This window comes from Osmia bicornis, unplaced genomic scaffold (assembly GCF_907164935.1).
Source record: "Osmia bicornis bicornis unplaced genomic scaffold, iOsmBic2.1, whole genome shotgun sequence".
NCBI classification, from domain to species: Eukaryota; Metazoa; Arthropoda; class Insecta; order Hymenoptera; family Megachilidae; genus Osmia; species Osmia bicornis.
Window position 1 is genome coordinate 391284 of NW_025791113.1, and position 20592 is coordinate 411875.

The 20592-nt window shown below is 45.8% G+C and overlaps 1 pseudogene; it reads right to left on the reverse strand.

The window, feature by feature from the left end:
- Positions 1-17220: 17220 nt before the first annotated feature.
- On the reverse strand, positions 17221-17378 carry LOC114881369 (annotated as a pseudogene).
- Between the last annotated feature and the right edge of the window lie 3214 nt (positions 17379-20592).

A 20592-nucleotide genomic window follows, 5' to 3' on the forward strand; every position in this document is an offset into this window, starting at 1 on the left:
TACTGGACGATGACGCACCGTTTGTTGCCGAAGTCGTCTCGTTTGTGGACGCCGTCGACTCGTCAAAATGCAACAAGGTATGATGACGTTTCTTACAAATAGTACAACCATGCAGGCTCGTGCATTTCCGTGTAGCGTGGTTCGGGCTTAAACAATTTACGCATCGGTTTGCTTTTTTTTACGAATTCGAAACGTGTACTGCGGATTTGATTTTAAACGATGAGCATTGTCCGAGCGTATGATTTACTTTACATAATTCGCAAGTACCTTTCGTGATAGCGGCTCCCTGTAATGACGCGGCGTGTGAACGATTCGATTTCGTTGTTGACATTTCGGCGTTTCGAGCGGTCGATCCTGACGTGGATGATCCGATAGATTGTAAAGCGCGTATTCGCGATTGTGAAAAAGTATCCAGAATGCTAAATGTCGGGCATTGAATATCGTTGCCCGTTGCAACTCCCAAGCCTTACGCGATGCCGAATCTAATTTTTTTTGTTACAAAAAACACGAGTAGATCGTCCCACGTGTCGACGGGACGTTTGAGATTTTTTAAAGCGTTAACTGCCATATTGGCTTTGTCGCGAAGGTTTCGAAGTTGATCAGCCGCTCGGAACGAACTTGTGGTAGGTCGTACAAAGTATTTACATGCGTTGTAACTAATAGCCGCGTGTTTTCATAACGCCCCGACCAAACGATCCCACGCGAGTTGAAATCCCGCCTCGGTTATCGCAATGTTCGTAACAAGATCCCGCCGCTTCTCCTTGTAGACATGATAACAAATATTGAAATCTAGAAACGTTTGGCAAGACCTTGGCGTGCGATGATCATGGCTGAGAAACGATCTCAGAAGCTCTCCCACTCACTGATGGACCCGGAGAATTGCGACAGATGAAGAGGCGGCAACCGATCCACAGCGTGTTGGATTGATGGACAGCTTCATTCGCTGAACGAGTCGTGAAGTACCGGAAAGAGCCAGCAGCCTCCAACTTGGAAAGAATTTCCGCCATGAAGTCCGACGTGTCCAGATAGATCTCGTGCAAGGTCATGAAGCGCTCCTTCGTGAAATAATCCAATCTGGCGCGCTCAGCATCCGTCGCGGCAGTGCTAATCTCTTTGTGCAAAGTTTTGCACTCGGCAAAGGATTCACTAAGCCGTTTCAATCGATTTCGAACGACGGCAACCGTCCACTTGTTTTTGCCCATCTTTTTGAAATTTTCGAGGGTACGCTCGATAACACGAGCGGCTTCGGTTTGTTGCTGTAGCAGAATTTTAAGGTCACTTATGATGAGCGTTCACGTGTTTTTGTCCTTTGACTTTGAATGTTCAACGGCTTAGTAACCGATATTTAACACCGAATTGTCTTATTTTATCACGAATTTTCTTCTTTTTCTCCACAATTCACTGCAATCCGGCTCGAAGGACCAATGTTTCGAAGCGTAACGCTATTTTAAATTTCGCCGGAACTATCCTGACAAGGATATGCAGGAAGATTGTGCAAAAGGTAGTTTAATAAAGAATCGAAATTCGTCACTCAAAGATAACAAAATCACTTTATTAACTCCGCTTCCGCGATTGAAGTATCGATAAGCGTGTACTTCCTCGCGACACGTTGAAGGCGAAGCGAATATTGGCTTTAGGCGTTTTAGTATTCGAGCAAGCGATAAGCGCGTTGTTAGAATTAAGCGAGACACGTGTATTGCGTTCGATGTTTTGAACAAAAGTGATCTATCGATCACTTCAGGCACCGCGATCACGCGTGGCGCCAGGATCGAGGGTTTTGTGACGTCATTAACGGACGAGTTAATTTGTCAAGCGGGATTCTTAAAGTAAGCCGAAATTAATGAATAAAATTAAATCTTAACCTAATTGTAGTATTAATTTACAACCATAACAAACTAATAAAATAATATTTTAACAAAAAAAAACATCCGACTTCGAAATGCACTAAAAAGTGTCAAATAATTTTATTTTATTTATACCAATATTCCATAACTATTAATAATATCTACTTAATCGTTAAATAGGATACCATATACATTTCAAAGTTTTCGGAGGCGGCGCAAAATTAAAAATACCCGAACAAACGATGCTGCCAATAACGATTTGATTGCGGTATAGCAAGCTTGGTAATTAATAAGTCGTAAGAGGAAGAGCGGAACGTTATAGGTCCGGCTGAAAACATTTGTAATTGTAATGATTATGTCAGAAATTGGCAGCACTCCTGATGTACATGCACTATACTGCAGTTCACGAGAGACCATACTTAACTCGCGTAGCTCACTAGGTCTAAAGAGATTTTTAGTAACGTGTGTTATTCCCCTCTACAGCTTGCTTCTTGTTATGCTTTACATATAAATGGTGGGCAGAAATATATGACGTACGATAACTGATAACCGGTGATGATATTGTAAAGTTTCACGATACAATGAAATTCCTATTATTTTTCGAAAAAAAAATGATGTGAACGCAAAGTAAAGAAGCAAGCTGTAAAGGGGAATCACACGCGCTATTAAAAATCTCCCTAGACCTAGTGAGCTGCGCGAGTTAATTGCGATCACTCATGAACTACAGTATAGTTAATTCACAATGGGTATGTTGATTCCCGTTGAATATGGTTTACTTGAAATTATCAAATGGGTCATTATCATAGGTTGCCGATGCCCGAGTTAGGATCTTCCAGTAGGAGAAAAGTTTTTAATTTTGCGCCGCCTCTGAAAAACTTTGAAATGTATTGGTATCCTATTTAACGATTAAGTAGTATTATTAATAGTTATGAATATTGGTATAATGAAATAGAAATTATTTGACACTTTTTAGTGTATTTCGAAATCGGATTTGTTTTGTTAAAAATTATTTTATTTTAGACTCTTCCGTATATAGCCGCGGTGAGGGTAAACGTTTCTCCAGCCTCCAAACTCTAATTAAATAATCATTTACAATTTCTACTATTACTATTACACTGAAAGTCACACACACCCCTTCAAAATCACAGGTTTATCAATATTACAGTAGACCCTTCGGTACTATTGCCGAGCCTCTTGTTGCCGTTTTTTTTCTATGTGTGTCGCCGTTCGAACGCGGCGTAGTGTATAAATTTGATACCTGACGTCGCAGAGGACGATAAACATCTTTCTCTAACAGACACGTACGCCGTTTTCGACCGAACCGTTATTATTGATATTTGTGAAATTGAATTACTATCTGTGCTGAATATGTATTTCTTTTGTGTGCCCTCCGATGTGAATGTTTTGCCGACCGTAAATGATCCTCCTCCTTATGAACCCGATGAATGCGATGATGAAGCCGATCCTCCGGCACTTGAAATCTCCCCTGAATCCTTTCTGAATTACCGCACACATCCTACGTCCCCAATCCCGCTACGATATCTTCGCCGCTACCCTAACGACCACCGCGCTCACCGTAACCTCCGTCTCCCGTCCGATTCTCTCGCAACCCCTGTTAATTGACTTAAATCAATCACCGCCTGTCGACCAACGGCGCGAAAGGGTTGCGTTCGCGCCGGATTCACGGGTCGAGGAAAGACTCAACCCTACGCCTGCTCCTCCCTCCGATCCTCGCGACCGCCGCTTTGATAATCCCCCTGTGATACCTCACCCTCCATTTCCGCCCCAAAATCCTCTCCCCCGTTTTTCGGACACTTCTAATCTATGTCGTGACGACCCAGGAGTTGTTCTACGCTTCTTGAGCAGTATCCGTATCTCGTTCCGTGTCCCTGAGCACCAACTACCGCATTCCTCCCGATGGCATAATCCTATTCTGGTTCCAGGCCGATACCACCCAAATTTCACTTATTCATTGCCGAACCCACCAAACCACCCGTATAGCCCAAGCCCTTCTCCCAACCCGTCATTGCAGCCTCCACCGCGTATCGAAACCTCCCTGTCCCGCACAAATCCCTTCCACCCCTCGACCGGCGAGCCCCGGGGCCCCTCGCGTCCCGAAGAAGGCCGAGCTTCCGAACTTTTCCGGAAGTGGCGGATCTCCTTCGCAGGCACCCCCGGGGAGGACGGAGAGGGTTTCTTAGAGACACTCTCCGAACCCGCGATCGGACACGGGATGTCGGAAGATGAAATGCTTCGCGCGATCCTCTTCGTCTTTAGCGGGTCGGCGCGAATTTGGGCGCGCGGGCAATCGCAAACTTGGAATACCTATGAAGAGTTCCTGGAAGATTTCCGCCTCCAATTCATCCCCGGCACCTATCAGGATCGGTTATGGTGGGACCTGATCACACGTACCCAGGGCGAACAGGAGACCCTGGCGGAGTACGTAAGAAAGTTGCAAATGATATTCGCCCGCGCCGAACCCCCCATCACCGATCGTGAGCGACTGGTCACATTCCAACGAAATTTACACCCCCGATATAAATATGTAGTAGATTTTCACCCCCCTCAGTCGTTCAGGGACCTCCTAAAGCTCGGAGCGTGGGTAGACGAGGCCCAAAGATACACCCGCGACTACCGCAAACCCCCACCAGCGGAATCGTCCCTTCTTCCCCAATGCGGGTACGCACCCCCGCGAAATTACTGATCTAAAATTGCGGCGGCGGTTGGAACCGCCCACCGTTACTCGTGCGCCCCCAAACCCCGTAATCCTCCTCCTAAACCCAACACCCCTCCTAACTCACCGCCGTCCCGAAGAAACCCTTATACACCCCAGTACTCCAATACAGCCCGATCATCCACTCCGTACCGTGCCGTTACTCCTCCTCCTCCCCTTACGATCACCCAAATTCCCAGCTGAATGTCCCTCCCTATGACACCACCCCCTGTTGGATATAACGTTCCCTCATCCACCAATGCATCACCAGCGTACCGCCCCACCTCCTACGCCCAAGCAACTTCAGGTTCCCGCCAATAACCTCCTCGCGCCACGGATCCAACCTCCCCATCCTTCCTCCCCGGCCTGTGCTGGAATTGCGGCCGGCCGAGCCATTGGTTCGGAACTTGCCAGCGGCCCAGAAGGAAATTTTGCTTCCGGTGCGGAAAAATGGACGTGGTCGCACCGGAGTGCCCGAAATGTTTGTCGGGAAACGCCTAAGGAGGTCGGCGGTAAGAGTCGACGCAACCTCCCCTAAAACACAGATCCAACGTCTCGGATCCCGTGTCCTACAACCCCCGAAAACCGCTCAAACCGTCCCTGTTCCACCTCCAAGGGAATCCTTTTTAGTAGAGTCCCATATCGAACCCTATTCCGGCGATAATCGCATTTTCCTCCCTTCGCAACACGACAAATATGTCTTCCAAGCCCTCCTCAATACCGGCGCGACCCATTCATATGCAGGTCCCAAAATTGCCCAATTGTTTCGACCCTACTTAACCCCTTCCCAAGCCTACATGATCCTGCCAATAATTCTAAGGAGAGAATCCTCGGAGAGGTAACCGTCGCGATCCAGATAGATGATGAGATCCATGACCTCCCCCTCCGCGCAAGCGAGACGATGGGGTATGAGGTCAGTCCTAGGAATGGATTTCATTACTCGATTTGAAGTATCCAAGGACGGAGATCTAAGGACGTGGCGGACCCCGAATGGACCTCTTCATCCCTTCTACCCTGAATCCACAAACCAACCCCTTTTCCACGAACCCCACTTGCGCCGGACTTTCCGAAGCGACTCCCGAGGAAATCTTGGGAATCCAAACCCTACTCGACCGCCTTATTCCACCTCCATCCTCTACCCTAGAAACCACCTCTCTTGTGACCCATTATATTGATGTTAAGGTCACCCTCCCATCAAAACAACGTCCTCGCCGCATGGCTCCCCGTGTTTTAGAAGCTGCCCAAAAGAAGTTGATTCCATGCTCCAAGCAGGCATAATTGAACCCTCCTCTAGTGCTTGGTGCAGTCGTCCCGTACTAATTTCAAAACCTAATGGCTCCACAGATTTTGTATAGATTACCGTGACGTTAATAAAATTACTAAAAAATACGCCTATCCTCTCCCTAGCATGGATCGTATTCTTGATAGCCTCCGAACTGCCCGTTATATTTCCAAATTAGACCTTAGTCAAGCGTATTTCCAAATTCCCCTTGATCCCTCAGTAAAGAAATTACCGTTTGTAGTCCCCGGTAGAGGCTTTTTTCCAATTACCCGAATCCCCTATGGCCTCACCAACGCCCCCGCGACTTCCAGCCTATAATGGACAAATTGATTACCCCCGATTGGAACCCCATATTTTTGCGTATTCAGACAACGTAATTAATCGCGACTGATACTTACAAAGAGCTTCTTAAATGACTCACAAACGTCCTAACCCGTGTAAAAGAGGCCCATTTAGAAATAAATCGCGAAAAAACACATGCTAACGATACGGCTATCGGAGCAGTTCTAGAACAAACCGTGAACGGCGAAGAACACTGATAGCCTACGCCTAACCGTTCCCTTACCCACGCGGAGAGAAACTACTCCGTGACCGAAAGGGAGTGTCTGGCCGTCGTGTAGACCACCCGAAAATTCCGCCCTATATTGAAGGCACCGAAATTACCGTTGTAACGGACCACAACAGCCTTCGTTGGATTCACCCACCTCAAAGACCCCACTGGATTGATTGGCCCAATGGCATTGACCCTCCAAGGTCAACCCATGAAGATCGTCCACCGAAAAGGGACGCACAACGCCGTGCCAGACGCTCGCTCCCGAATGTACGGCGAACCCCATGGATGGCATGGCAATCTTGTCTATAAAAAGCATTTGTATTATTGTGATTACCTATTTTTCTAGTGAACTCAGATCCAAGTGTGTTTTCCTTGAGCAAGAAATGCTACGCAGAATACATGCAGAAAACGGGGCTAAGATCCGCAGCAATATTAAATCCTTTTGGAACTACGTAAATTCCAATAAACTTTCAGATGCTCTTCCTCCCTGTAGTTCGCCTGCTTTGTAGAGGAAGGAGGTGGATATGTTCCATAATTGCACTGTAATCGTGATCGTCCCACCGCATGGGATTACCAGATTTATACGCTAAAAATCTGAGATATTTATGTTGCGCCTTTCCGAGTAAGGTTCAATGCTTTTTAGGAGCGGCGACCCAGATAATTGCTGCATATTCAAGGTTTGATAAGACCAAAAGCCGAGCATAGCGTCAAAAAGGTTGTGCGAGTTACGGAATTGAGCACAAGTTCGCTTCAGGAATCCAAGAGTTTGGATGCTGAAGCAGCACGTGCGCAATGTGGTGTTATAAAGTTAATGCGGAGTCAAAGAAAACTCCAAGATCCATCACATTATCACAGACATTCAGTAGTTGACCAGTAGCGTGTAGTCATAGCAATAGGAGTTTTAGCGCGATGGAAACGAACAATATGGCATTTATTGAAGTTGAGTGATAGTTGGTTGCACTCACACCAGTCTTTCCAATCTGCAGACATCTGATTGCAGTACGGCTGCGTCGCAAAGCGAATGATATAGACTGAAAAATATTAAGTCATCAGCAACATGAGAAATTTACTGCCTGTAATAATAAAACGGATGTCGTCACTAAATATCAAAAAGAGAAGAGACCCTAAGTGCGAGCCTTGTGGCACTCCAGAGGATACATATATTAGTTTAGAGAGAGAGTCTCCGAAATTTCACACATTGTTTGCGACCAGTAAGGTAGGTAAAGAGCCAATTTAGGAGAGGACCGTTGATACCGAAGCATGCCAATTTGTCAATTAATATGAAATGACTAACTCTGTCGAAGGCCTTAGTAAAATCTGTGTAAACTGAATCAACTTGCTGATGTGGTTCAAGAGCAGATGCCAAGAAATTGGTGTAGCAAGCAAGATTGGTGACCTTAGACCTCCCCTTGAAAAAGCCGTGTTGATTAGACGATAACTGATGCATGAGTATATCAGTGAGCTTTCTGGTTACGATAGCTTCGAATATTTTGGAGGCTACACTGAGAAGCGAAATAGGCCTATAGTTGGTAATGGAGGCCTTGTCACCATTCTTATATACTGGTGTAATAAGGCCGATTTTCCATTCAGTTGGAAAAACACCAGAAGAAAGTGAGGCGTTATATAACAGCCAGAGTGGTCTGGCAATGATACTACAATTCTTGAACAAGGCCGCAGGTAAACCATCCTCCCTGGACTCTTATGGAGATCAAGAGTATTAATTTCATTGTAGACCTCAGATATATTTATACATAGATTATTAAAGTTATGAATTGCCATCGGATAATGCTGACTCGACCCTTGGTATTGCAGGTTAAAACCGCCACTATAATTACATTCAAAAAAGTCCGTAAACATGTCGGCTATGGATTGCGCATTAGAGGACTCACAAGTCCGATCCATTGAGCGACTGTTTCTTAACAGTATCCTCACTTCTAAAATCGATTGCTCCGAACTCCTCAGCCTAGCTCGCTTTAACGTTCTCCCTCGCGCTACTAGAAGCTTTAATCCTTTCTTTATAGTGAACTATAAAACCAGATTTGGCCACTTAGATACGACTAGGGTGTGTGACACGGTTAACTCTTATCATACACATATTGACATCTTCTCTAGATCCACTCTCGCACTAAGAGATGTTATGAAAGGTACCTTTCTAGACAAAGGTGGCAACGATATTTCTAGGAGTCCTCGTGTGGGTCGAAAGGCTCAAAACAATGTGACACTACTAGGTGGCCGGCCCTCGTGACCGGTCATTCGCACGGGCCCAAGTTTGCCGTACCGGCCGTCATCGGATTCGTCGTCGGGATCTCGCCGAACGACGGCCGCGGCGCTCTAACGGTCGATCATGGGTACTCCAAGTTCGACGTCGAGACTCGGAATCGTCTGTAGACGACTTAGGTACCTGCGGGGTGTTGTATCGGTAGAGCAGTTACCACGCTGCGATCTGTTGAGACTCAGCCCTATGCTTGGGGAGTTTATTGTCCGGTTAGACGAGGCCCCAGTAGTAAAATACGCACCGAGAGGAACGAGTGCGAATACGGAAAGAAAGAGATTAGAAAGAAAGAGAATAATAATAATGAGATTTATATATTAAAAATCATATATATACACGAATCTCGATAGAAATTGTGCAAATTGGTGAAGGTTGGATGTTATATTCCGGCTTCAGGCATTGGCTCATTTTTTTTTTTTTTTTAATCGAAAAGCAATACGCGGCTGGAACTTTGAAAATTTCGAGGCAAAGCAATACGCGGTTGGAACTTTGAAAAATTTCGAGGCAAAGGCATACGCCGCTAGAACTTGGAGAAATTTCGAGCCAAAGTAACACACGCTGCTCTGGCACTTTGAGAAATTTCGGGGCAAAGCAATACGCGCGCTGGAACTTGAAAATAACTCATGGCGAAAAGAAGACGATCGCGTGGAATACTAATATACAACCTAACCTCACCAGCACGCGCAAATAAAACACGAATACAAGATTATTGCAATGAAATTATATGGAATGCAGAAATATGTATTTTAATATTTTCGTTTCATCGGTTCTGTACGGTAACATATGAATGCCAAAATATGAATAAACCCAAGTTCTACATTGATCTTAATGAAAATGGTTTATTTTGGAGACGTGTACGTTTCTTTTCATAAATGAGACTATCTTATTACGAAATTCGAAAAAGCACGCTCTCACGGCGAATTGCCCCCGTATACGCCTGGGCGTAAGCCCGTGCGTCGCCGACCTAGCGGCCTGCTGTTCGGTATTTAGACGGAGGCACTTTGAAAGCAGCACGCCTCTGGAACCAGGAAATATTTCGGAGCGCATCTAAAGTTCAATCTTTTGGCTAAATGGAGCGCAAATAAACATTTATATCATTACGGACATTAAATGTATATCACATTATACCTCATGTAGATATAGTAACAATGATATTGTTATTTAATGTATATTACAAATCTAATGCAGATGTAGTAGTAACGACATTGTTACTAAATGTACATTGATCTGTAGGAAGGTATCTGTATATTAAATTATATCTAATCTAGATATAGTAATAATGATATTGTGATTTAATGTGTATTATATATCTAATGCAGATATAGTAATAATGATATTGGTACTAAATGTACACTGATCTGTAGAAAGTATCAGTATATTACATATAATAATGTAGATATAGTAATAATGATATTGTTATTAAGTGTACATTGATCTGTAGATATTTCAAAGTTCCGAAGCCGCACTAACATTATAAAGATGAAGAAACACCGTGGCCCCTTTCTTTGAGGTAACGCTGCACTATTCTAAGCTGTGAATGCCACTTCCAGCGCAGCTGTGCAGAAGAAGAACAAGAAGAAGAAATATGTAGGAATATGTGCGTGACGCCCCTTTCCTTGAGGTAAATCTGCAAATGTCTCGGAAACGATGCGATATATGGCAAAATGTTAAGAGACCTTTTTGTAGGAAATTAAATTTCCTACTATTTATGTTTTGTGTCATGCTTTGATCAAATGCGTAGTTTTCGAGATATTTAAAAGTTCCGAAGCCGCACCAACACTATAAAGGCAAATATCTCGGAAACGATTCGAGCTATGGCAAAATGTTAAGAGTCCATTCATCTGCTCTTTTTAATGACGGCATTGCTTGCCCGTAGCAGTAGAATTTCTGTTTGCCATCAACCACCGTTTTCTTTGCGTGTGGTACGTTCTTTATAGCAACGGTGAAGGACTTAGAGGCGTTTATTTTTAGTCCACACCGTGCCAGATAGTCAGTTGCAAGATCCAACACCATTTGGAGCCCATGAGGTGTAGATGTTATAAAGTTAATATCGTCCGCAAAAGCGAACGTGTTGAAGTGTTTTCCATATACTTCAACTCCGACCTCAGGTGGAATAGCTCGTAAGAGCGTGTCTATCACCATATTAAAAATAATAGGTGATAGTGGGTCTCCTTGTTTAACCCCACATGTAGGGTGTATTGGGTCCGATTCCCAACCTATGACTTTGTTGTGCTTCTTTCATATACATCCATAATATATTGCACCATCGGATTTGGAATCCCCTTGATGGTCAGCGTGTCTCTTATTGTATTGTGTGACACGGAGTCAAAAGCCTTAGCTATATCTATGGATGCAATGAAAAGAGATTTGAAATTTTGGCGGTGGTATCTTAATACCATGTCCAAGTCGAATATGTTTTCTGCGCATCCGTCGACTGGAACGAATGCTTTCTGCCTTTTATCAAGGTCAACAAGTCGCATTAGGCGCCTAGCCAGTACTTTGTGGTAGGTCCTGGTTATTACGGAGGACACCGTAATCGGCCTATAGTCTCCCGGTTCTGAAGCGCCATCCTTTTTGGGAATCAAGGTGGTTTTTGATTCCAGTAAATGTATGGGCAGTTTGCCACATAGCAAGAACAAATTAAATATTCTTGTCAGAATTTGGATGGGCATTGCCTTTAGCTGTCGGGCTGAGAGCCCATCTGGACCTGGAGAAGAAGTCATTTCTGGATAAGCTTGCTTGACTTCATGTGATTCTATAGGTGCCCACAGTGCATTTATTTCCTGTGCCTTGTTATTTATACCTGGTGACTGGTCGCCCCCACCAGTCATAACCGCTTGCCAAAACGGTACCATTATGTCCTTAGCCGGTGTTGATTCGGACGTTTTATCTTTTAAGATTTTGCGGAGACAATTGCATGGGTTCTTTTTCCATGCCCGTTGTGTTTGCGCATACTCTTTTCGCCTTGCGCGTCTCCTTGTAAGGGCTTTGTCTGGTTTGTTTACCAGGTTCGGTTTCCCTTGTTTGGATATTATCGGGAAAACCTTTAGCAGATAGATCTCGAGTTCGCCAGAGATTTTATTTAGGTCCCAATTTGAGACGTTTCTACATATCCGACTCAATTCGTTAACATGGAATTCTGTGCCCCTCAGAGGTTCCATAGTAGCAAACAGATCATTCAGCTTCGCTGCTAAAGCATTATGATCAGATTCTACCTGTTGGTTTGGTAGATCATTGCCATTGTCTATAACATTTTCATTTTCATTTTCGTGTTCTATTTCTTGTATGAATTGTTGCACCATGTTTTTATGTCGCTGGTATCGCCTTTGCCCTTTGATGGATTCAAGGGTGCGATTAGGAAAATAAGGTGCAAGTGCCTGGTTTATGAACCTTTCGCCATTAATAGTGAGGTGCGCTTCCTGCCGTGCCAGGAGCGCTGATTCCTCTGCACTCCACGGTGCTTTCTTGTTGACAATCGACTGAGCGTGTTGCTCGTCATACCAGTTTTTGTGAGCTTTTTGCTCATGTACTCCTCTCCCCCTAGAGGTCGCGAATGTTCGGTCACAGCCTTGCATTCTGCAATGGTAGGTTTCGGTCGAATCAAGTACAGTTTGGCTGGATTGAGTAGTCGGGCCGGACGAGCCTGAGGGCCCGCCAGCATTGGGGTCAGTTTCATCCGAGGCTTGGTTTTTGTATTCTGGGCCGACAAAATACGGCCGAGCGGGCTGGCAACCCTACAAGGCCGGTGTTTCGCAGAGGCAGCTCTTAGCTTCTCTCAGCCCTCCATAAAGAAGGGAAGAGATACTGGTGGCGGGAACCACCGAAAAGGTGGCTGCTTGCTTAACCATGACTCGTAGGACTGATCTCGGATACTAGGGCAATGCCCCGACACCTCAAACGACCGCCTACTGGGGCCTGCATCGAGAAAGGAAGATCCAATCTCCTAAGACCTTGCGCGAATATAGTCAACAGCCAGCGGCGTATTGCTTTTGGCGTATGACTTTTAAGAGAGTCATAGTTACTCCCGCCGTTTACCCGCGCTTTTTTGAATTTCTTCACGTTGACATTCAGAGCACTGGGCAGAAATCACATTGCGTCATCACCCGTGAGGGCCATCGCAATGCTTTGTTTTAATTAGACAGTCGGATTCCCCTAGTCCGTGCCAGTTCTGAGCTAAGCGTTGAATGGCGGCCGAAAGAAGCGACCGACGACGGCGTAACCGCCACGGAAGCCTCGCAGCAAGGAAGATCCGCGGGAGGCCAAGGCACGGGACCGAGCTCGGATCCCGGGACGCGACCGAAGTCGCAACCGTTCACCTCGCCCAGGCCCGGCACGTCAGCCAGACCCGCTTCCCGACCAAGCCCGACACGCCCCGCTCCTCAGAGCCAATCCTTATTCCGAAGTTACGGATCCAATTTGCCGACTTCCCTTACCTACATTAATCTATCGACTAGAGGCTCTTCACCTTGGAGACCTGCTGCGGATATGGGTACGAACCGGCGCGACACCTCCACGTGGCCCTCTCCTGGATTTTCAAGGTCCGGGGGAAGATCCAGACACCGCCGCAACTGCGGTGCTCTTCGCGTTCCAAACCCTATCTCCCTGCTAGAGGTTTCCCAGGGAACTCGAACGCTATACAGAAAAGAAAAACTCTTCCCAGATCTCCCGACGGCGTCTCAGGTCATTTTGGGTTACCCCGCCGAACACTCTTACGAGGGCCCGAATGGTATGCGGTTCCGCTGCCGGGTTCCGGAATAGGAACCGGATTCCCTTTCGCCCAATGGGTGTGCATCTCTGCAACTATTGTGTTATATTAATTCGATTTAGCCATATTTAACAGTTTTGTTTTGTTGCCATGTATCTGAGAGCTTTAGGACACCTCATTTACATAGGATTTCTCTTAGGGCTTAGGATCGACTGACTCGTGTGCAACGGCTGTTCACACGAAACCCTTCTCCACGTCAGTCCTCCAGGGCCTCGTGGAGTATTTGCTACTACCACCAAGATCTGCACCGACGGCGGCTCCAGGCAGGCTCACGCCCAGACCCTTCTGCGCACACCGCCGCGACCCTCCTACTCGTCAGGGCTTCATGGAGGACCAAATTTTGTCCAGCCCCACTTGCCACTGACGGCGGAGTATAGGCGCGACGCTTCAGCGCCATCCATTTTCAGGGCTAGTTGCTTCGGCAGGTGAGTTGTTAACAACTCCTTAGCGGATTCCGACTTCCCTGGCCACCGTCCTGCTGTCTTAAGCAACCAACGCCTTTCATGGTATCCCATAAGCGTCGACTTAGGCGCCTTAACTCTGCGTTTGGTTCATCCCACAGCGCCAGTTCTGCTTACCAAAATTGGCCCACTTGGCACTCTGATCCAATAATAAAATCTCATGGCTTCATTTGATGCAAGCAAGCCAGAGATCTCACCCATTTAAAGTTTGAGAATAGGTTGAGGTCGTTTCGGCCCCAAGGCCTCTAATCATTCGCTTTACCAGATGAGACTCGCAATAACGTTTCGAGCGAGTGCCAGCTATCCTGAGGGAACTTCGGAGGGGAACCAGCTACTAGATGGTTCGATTAGTCTTTCGCCCCCTATACCCAAGTTCCGACTATCGATTTGCACGTCAGAATCGCTACGGACCTCCATCAGGGTTTCCCCTGACTTCGTCCTGACCAGGCATAGTTCACCATCTTTCGGGTCCCAACGTGTACGCTCTAGGTGCGCCTCTTCTCGCAATGAGAACGAGACGCCCGGGAGTGCGAGGCCTAATCGTTAACCGAGGACCATCCTCCCTAGGTCGACACAGAGGACGACATTCACTTTCATTTCGCCTTTAGGTTTATTTATATCCCAATGACTCGCGCACATGTTAGACTCCTTGGTCCGTGTTTCAAGACGGGTCCTGAGAGTACCCAAAGCAATAGCGTCGCCGACCGGTAATTCAAAGCTTGGCCAGTCCAAGGACTCCTCCTGCTAACAGCTGGCCAGGCCCGGGGACGGCGCATAGTCCGTGCCATCCGGGTATTATAACTGAACCTAGCTTGCGGCGGTCCTGACGCACACACATTCGAAAATGGATTGGTTGCGGCCCGATACCGTCTGAGTACCGTCGCGCAGTCGGCCAGGCAACCGAGGGTCTGTCACGAACGCCGTTAAGGCGACGGACAGGCTCCGCCTCGGACCGTAGACCGACACGCAACGGGGTCGCGACGTTCTACTAGGGGAGAAGTGCACGACTACCTCGCCGGAACGTTCGCCGAAGGTGGCGTGCCCTCGCTAATGGAACCCGAGGGTCCATCCGGGGCATCGCGCACCAACGGGAGCCAGCGTGGTTGACGATGAATCTCCCCATTCGATCTTTTGGGTTTCTCAGGTTTACCCCTGAACGGTTTCACGTACTCTTGAACCTCTCTCATTCAAAGTTCTTTTCAACTTTCCCTCACGGTACTTGTTCGCTATCGGTCTCGTGGTCGTATTTAGCCTTAGATGGAGTTACCACCCACTTAGGGCTGCACTCTCAAGCAACCCGACTCTAAGGAGAGATCCTCCCGAAACGCGTACCGGTCACTACGGGCCTGGCACCCTCTATGGGTAAATGGCCCCATTCAAGATGGACTTGGACGCAATTCGATGTCTCGGGATAAACGGATCCTCCTGAACACTACATTTCCCAGCGGCGGTACCGCGGGATTCAGTGCTGGGCTCATTCCTGTTCGCTCGCCGCCACTAAGAAATCCTAGTTAGTTCTTTTCCTCCGCTTAATAATATGCTTAAATTCAGCGGGTAATCTCGCTACTCTGAGGTCGTCAATTTCTTTGGTTTCATCGAAAGGTGAATATGATGCTCGATGCAAAAAAAAAATAAAAAAATAAACGAAAAGAAGCAAAAAAGCAAACACGTAGAGAATCTGTGCGTGAATCAACCTTTCGCATATTCAATTTTTTCCTCTCTCTCTCGTTTCAAAATGTTTGTATTATTTATCGTTCGATGAAACGAGCACAAGAGGGAAAAAAATTGAGACACGACGTTCCCATGATTCTCTACGTGTTTGCTTTTTTGCTTCAAACATTTTGCGGACTGCAGCTTCGTCGTATTGCTTTTATCAATTTTTAACAATTTCAAAGCGAAGACAACTCGCAAGACGACCCATTTCGTCCCGGTTCAATTTTAACGTCCGTCCGTATTATTTTTTGTTCCACAAGAGATTCGAATAGGTTTCTTTTTGTTTATTTATCATCCCTTCTTTTCGAGCGCAACGGAAGCAAGAGGAAAAGCAAGAGCGAGAGAGAACATTTCGCGTGTATTTCATTTAGCAATTTTAACCAACACGCGATGTACTCTCCACACACCTCCTTAGATTTAACTGCTTTCTTCTCTTCTTAATCTCCCCTTAGCGCAAGGGTAAACCCCATTTTTCCTCTGCTTTGGAACGCAACAACACTTTCGAGGACTGGACGACCGAGCGATGGTCGCGCGGTCCTCGCTTATCTTTAACAAACGAAGTAGTCCGTATGTATTCTAAATGTTGAAGCCTCCTAGGACTTTAAGCCATGCGAGACATGAAATGCTGTTTTAACGGGAGCATGCATAATTGCTGCAAACATACTTTTATCACAAGTTCTAGCCACGCCACGGAGGCTTCGAAGTTCCTTCACCATTCGCTTTCCTCTCTTTTGTTACACAGTTTCAGACTACGATCAGGGGTACCGAAACACTGCATGATTGTAAACAACCATTTTTATCTTGGAGCGGAGCGTTCCTTTACTCGTTCGATTTGTCTTGTCGCGTGTGTATTCGCTTTTTCGACGCTTTTTAACCATTTAACTTGTTTAGCGAAGCGAAACTCACAGACAGACAAAAGAAAGGAACAGCATCGCGCGTCAAACAGCGACGACCCATCTGAAGCGATCTTTTATTTATACACCGTTTGTAAACAGAGAGATATATAAAGCGCGGGGAATCATTCGAAACCCTGGGGCTATTCGAGCTTGCATTTCAGCAAATTATCATCTCAAACATTTCACTCGTTTGCTTTTTCTAAATTTATAGGAGAGCTTCTTTCGTTTATTTTTTCACTCCACCTTTCGTAAATATCGTTTCTGGCAACGTCGGGAGCGTAGATTTCTACGAGTGAACAATCGCGTAGATCCGATAATTCCAGCAGGATGGAGAATCTTTATAGATTATCTTTCGAGAACTCGGTGCTTTCACGGGCGGTAGTTTATAAATTTTAACGAACGACTCGCGCGCCCGTGACGCACTTGCGCCAGTTCGAATAGATATTTCGAAGTTTGTTTCTCTCCTTTAACGGCCTGCATTTAGTGTATCTGTTGCGATTTTCGTCACATCGTTTCCACGACAAACGCCGACGAACTGCCCCAACTATCGCTCGTACGTTGCGACTCTTTTTTTTTATTTATCGTTCATTCATTCTTTCAATTTCGTTCGATAATCCCGCTCCGAAACGTTCTACTCTCGTTGAACGACGGCGGGATGTTTAAAAAGCAATGAATTACTCTTTTTCGAGAAGCAAACGCAAGCAGTCTTTAGTTAAGAAAACGACCCTCAGCCAGGCGTGGTCCAGGAATTGTATCCGTGGACCGCAAATGTGCGCTTCGAAATGTCGATGTTCATTGTGTCCTGCAGTTCACACGTTGACGCGCAATTAGCTGCGTTCTTCATCGACCCACGAGCCAAGTGATCCACCGTTCAGGGTAATCGTATAATTTGTATTTCAAACTCTTTAGATCTTTAGTGTTCTTTCATTATTAACACACATCACATTCGATACCCACATCACTCTCCCACCCGGCGCGTGTGGAGAGCGAATTCGGGCGTCGCCAACGTATTGTTTGTTCGATCGTTGACGACACGATCGCGTCCAAAGACGGGAAACCGTCGGAGAAAACGCCCAGTGGCACGCTCCTCTCGACGGTCGGGCGTAAAGTACATTTAAAAACCTTGAAAACTACGAACGCACACAAGGAATTCGAAGCGCGCGTCCTGTCGCGAATCGTGCGCGTTGCGAGATTCGAACAGACACACGGCCGGCGGACGATCGGTCTAACTATGGACACATAGTTTTTCAAAGACTCGCTATCGTCGCTTCGCAGCCGGTCCGTAAGCAACACACATCGATCAGGCGGGACGCACGAATTTTACCACGGTGCGGTGTTTCGTAGATTCCAGGTTACCCGCAAGTACCTCTCTCTCTCTATTTCGCACGCGGACTCTCGATCCGTCCTTTTCGGACAATGGAGAAATCTTTTTATCGCAACACGGATGGCAAAAAGAAAAACCGAAGCGTAGGAGCGTGGGGGACGAGAGCGACGAAAGAACGTCGCGAAAACAAAGTTTCGCCGGTTGCTCGTTCTAAGACATTCGTAAAACTCTCTCAGTTTAACCACTCCTAGGACGCTTCGTAACTTTTAACAATTCTTCGCCTCCGCGAGTTTCATTTCGAATAGAGCGAACGCAACACGGACCAAACAAACTCCGATTGATGCCCCGAGAGTCCTTAGCAAGCTTCAGGACGGCGGGTCATCTGTATCCTTTTCTCTTGCTTTTTGTTCATTCTTTCCCTTTTAACTAGGGTGTCGCAACGACGGGTACATACATTAACGTAATATGTATTATATATATTATATATAATATATTATAAATATATATATAATACATATTAAGTTAATTAATAAGCTAACATCAAGATACCTAACGGGACAGCCGATTTACCAGCCAGCGCATCAGCCATCGCATCAGCCAGCTGATCAGCCAACGGATCGACTGAAGGAAGCCGGCCGATCAGTATTCGCGATGAAGCAGACATCGTACTAGCATTCAACGGCCGCAATATACCTGTCTAGCAATTTGCAAAGAGCTGTTTTAAGGCGAAGAATATAATCTCTCCTAATACTGAGTACGGGTTGTTACAGCTGATCAAGAACAAATTCAGCAAATCAGTACGGGGCAAGCTTCAAGGTGGTACAGAACGGAGACTACGACACCATCGAAGAATTGATTGCCGTAATAAAGTCTCGTTTCGCCCCGCTGTTCACTTCAATGCAGCTATGTGGCGATATGGCAAGGATGGTTCAAGCGCCAACCGATGCAGTCGTAGACTACGGCAGCCGCGTTTCAGGACTCTTGCTACAGATCAAGAGTTGCAACGAAATGAGTTTCCGGATCAGGTAGAAAGATACAACCGTCCCGGAAATAAATCAGTAAGAGCTTTCCTTACCGGTCTAAACAGGAGGTATACAACCGGATGAAAAACCAAAATTTCGACAATCTCAATGACGCAATAGCGCGGCAATTTTAGCCGAGGCCGAAAGCATAGAAAACCTAACAAAGGTTAAATTATCGCAAGGATTCGCCACGGCCGAACAATGCAACAACTGCTATGGATTGGGCACAATGCCAGTGTATGCTGCAGTCAGCGGTTCCAAAGACAATCAACGTCGAGGGCCCGCTGGCCGGCAAAACACTGTCAACACTGCCAAAGGTCCGGGCACACCTTGGAAACCTGCTGGTTTAAATACCAGCAAGGAAGGACCAGGGGTCCCTCAGGACTTTGTGCAGCCAACTCAAGCTCATAGAAATCAGCCTATGCAAAGACAAGGTCGAAATTGGACACAGAACAGACCTCCAATTTGCGAATTTGCCAAAACTCGGCATACGATCCAGGAGTGTCGAAAGAAAGCATATCAGGAGCGAATCAAAAGCCAAAGACTCCAGCATACTCCTCAAGTGCAACAGGTACGTAAGCAAGCAAACTTGTACCTGAATTTAGGAGAAATAAATAAGTATCCCAGTGTCGAACTATTAAGCGAAAGTTTTAAGAATCAACAAGCTTTATCATGTTCGACACAGGATCAGACATTAACATAATTAAAAAAACGAGCAATTTCAAAACAAAAATTATTATAAATACAGACATAATATTCCAACTAAACGGGATAACTAAGAGCTCTATTTACACAACAGGATACATCAAAATAAGGATACTAGAAACAGAATCCATATTCCATATCATTGAAGAGTTACCAATTGAACAAGATGGGAATTTTGGGAACGGAATACTTTAAAAACAGCGGAGCCAGCATCAATTACGCCAAGTCTATATTGATCGTGAACAACAACATAATACCATTCAAACAATAGCAGTGGTAATACCATCTAGGACAAAGACCATGATACCCATAAAAGTGTCAAATACAGAGATCAAGACTGGTTTTGTCCCAAAATTACAGCTTCACCCACAACTATATATAGGAAACGCTGTAGTTACAAATCGAGATGGTATAGCATTCCTATACGCGATCAACATTGGAGCAGAAGACATCGAAATTGAAATGCCAGCAGTTGAACTACAACAATATGAAGAGGCACCACAAAAAGAAGATGCAGCCCACCAAGAACCTGAAAGAGCTCAACAGATTCTAAAATATTACAGACAGATCATTTGAATCAAGAAGAATTCGCCAATGTAGAGGATATAATACACAAGAGCACGCTGACAGGTTTTATATAGACGGAGATAACTCCCAGCAACAAATAAAATCTACCACAGGATCATCACGACGGATGAGATGCCTGTAAAACATTAAACACAATACAGCTATCCTCATGCGTTGAAGGATGAGATCAATCATCAAGTTAATGATCTCCTGGAAAAGGAATCATCAAGCATTCGTCGTCACCATTTAACTCCCCTTGTGGATGTGCCGAAAAAAAACAGGATTCACAAGGAAACAAATTGAAGATTGGTGATTGACTTTAGAAAGCCAAACGAAAAAAACAATCAGCCATGCATATCCGCTACCCAACATCACGGATATCCTGGATCAAGTGGGAAGCGCAAAATACTTCTCCGTGTTTGATTTGAAGTCCAGTTTTCATCAACACCGATGCATCCAGAAGACAAACATAAGA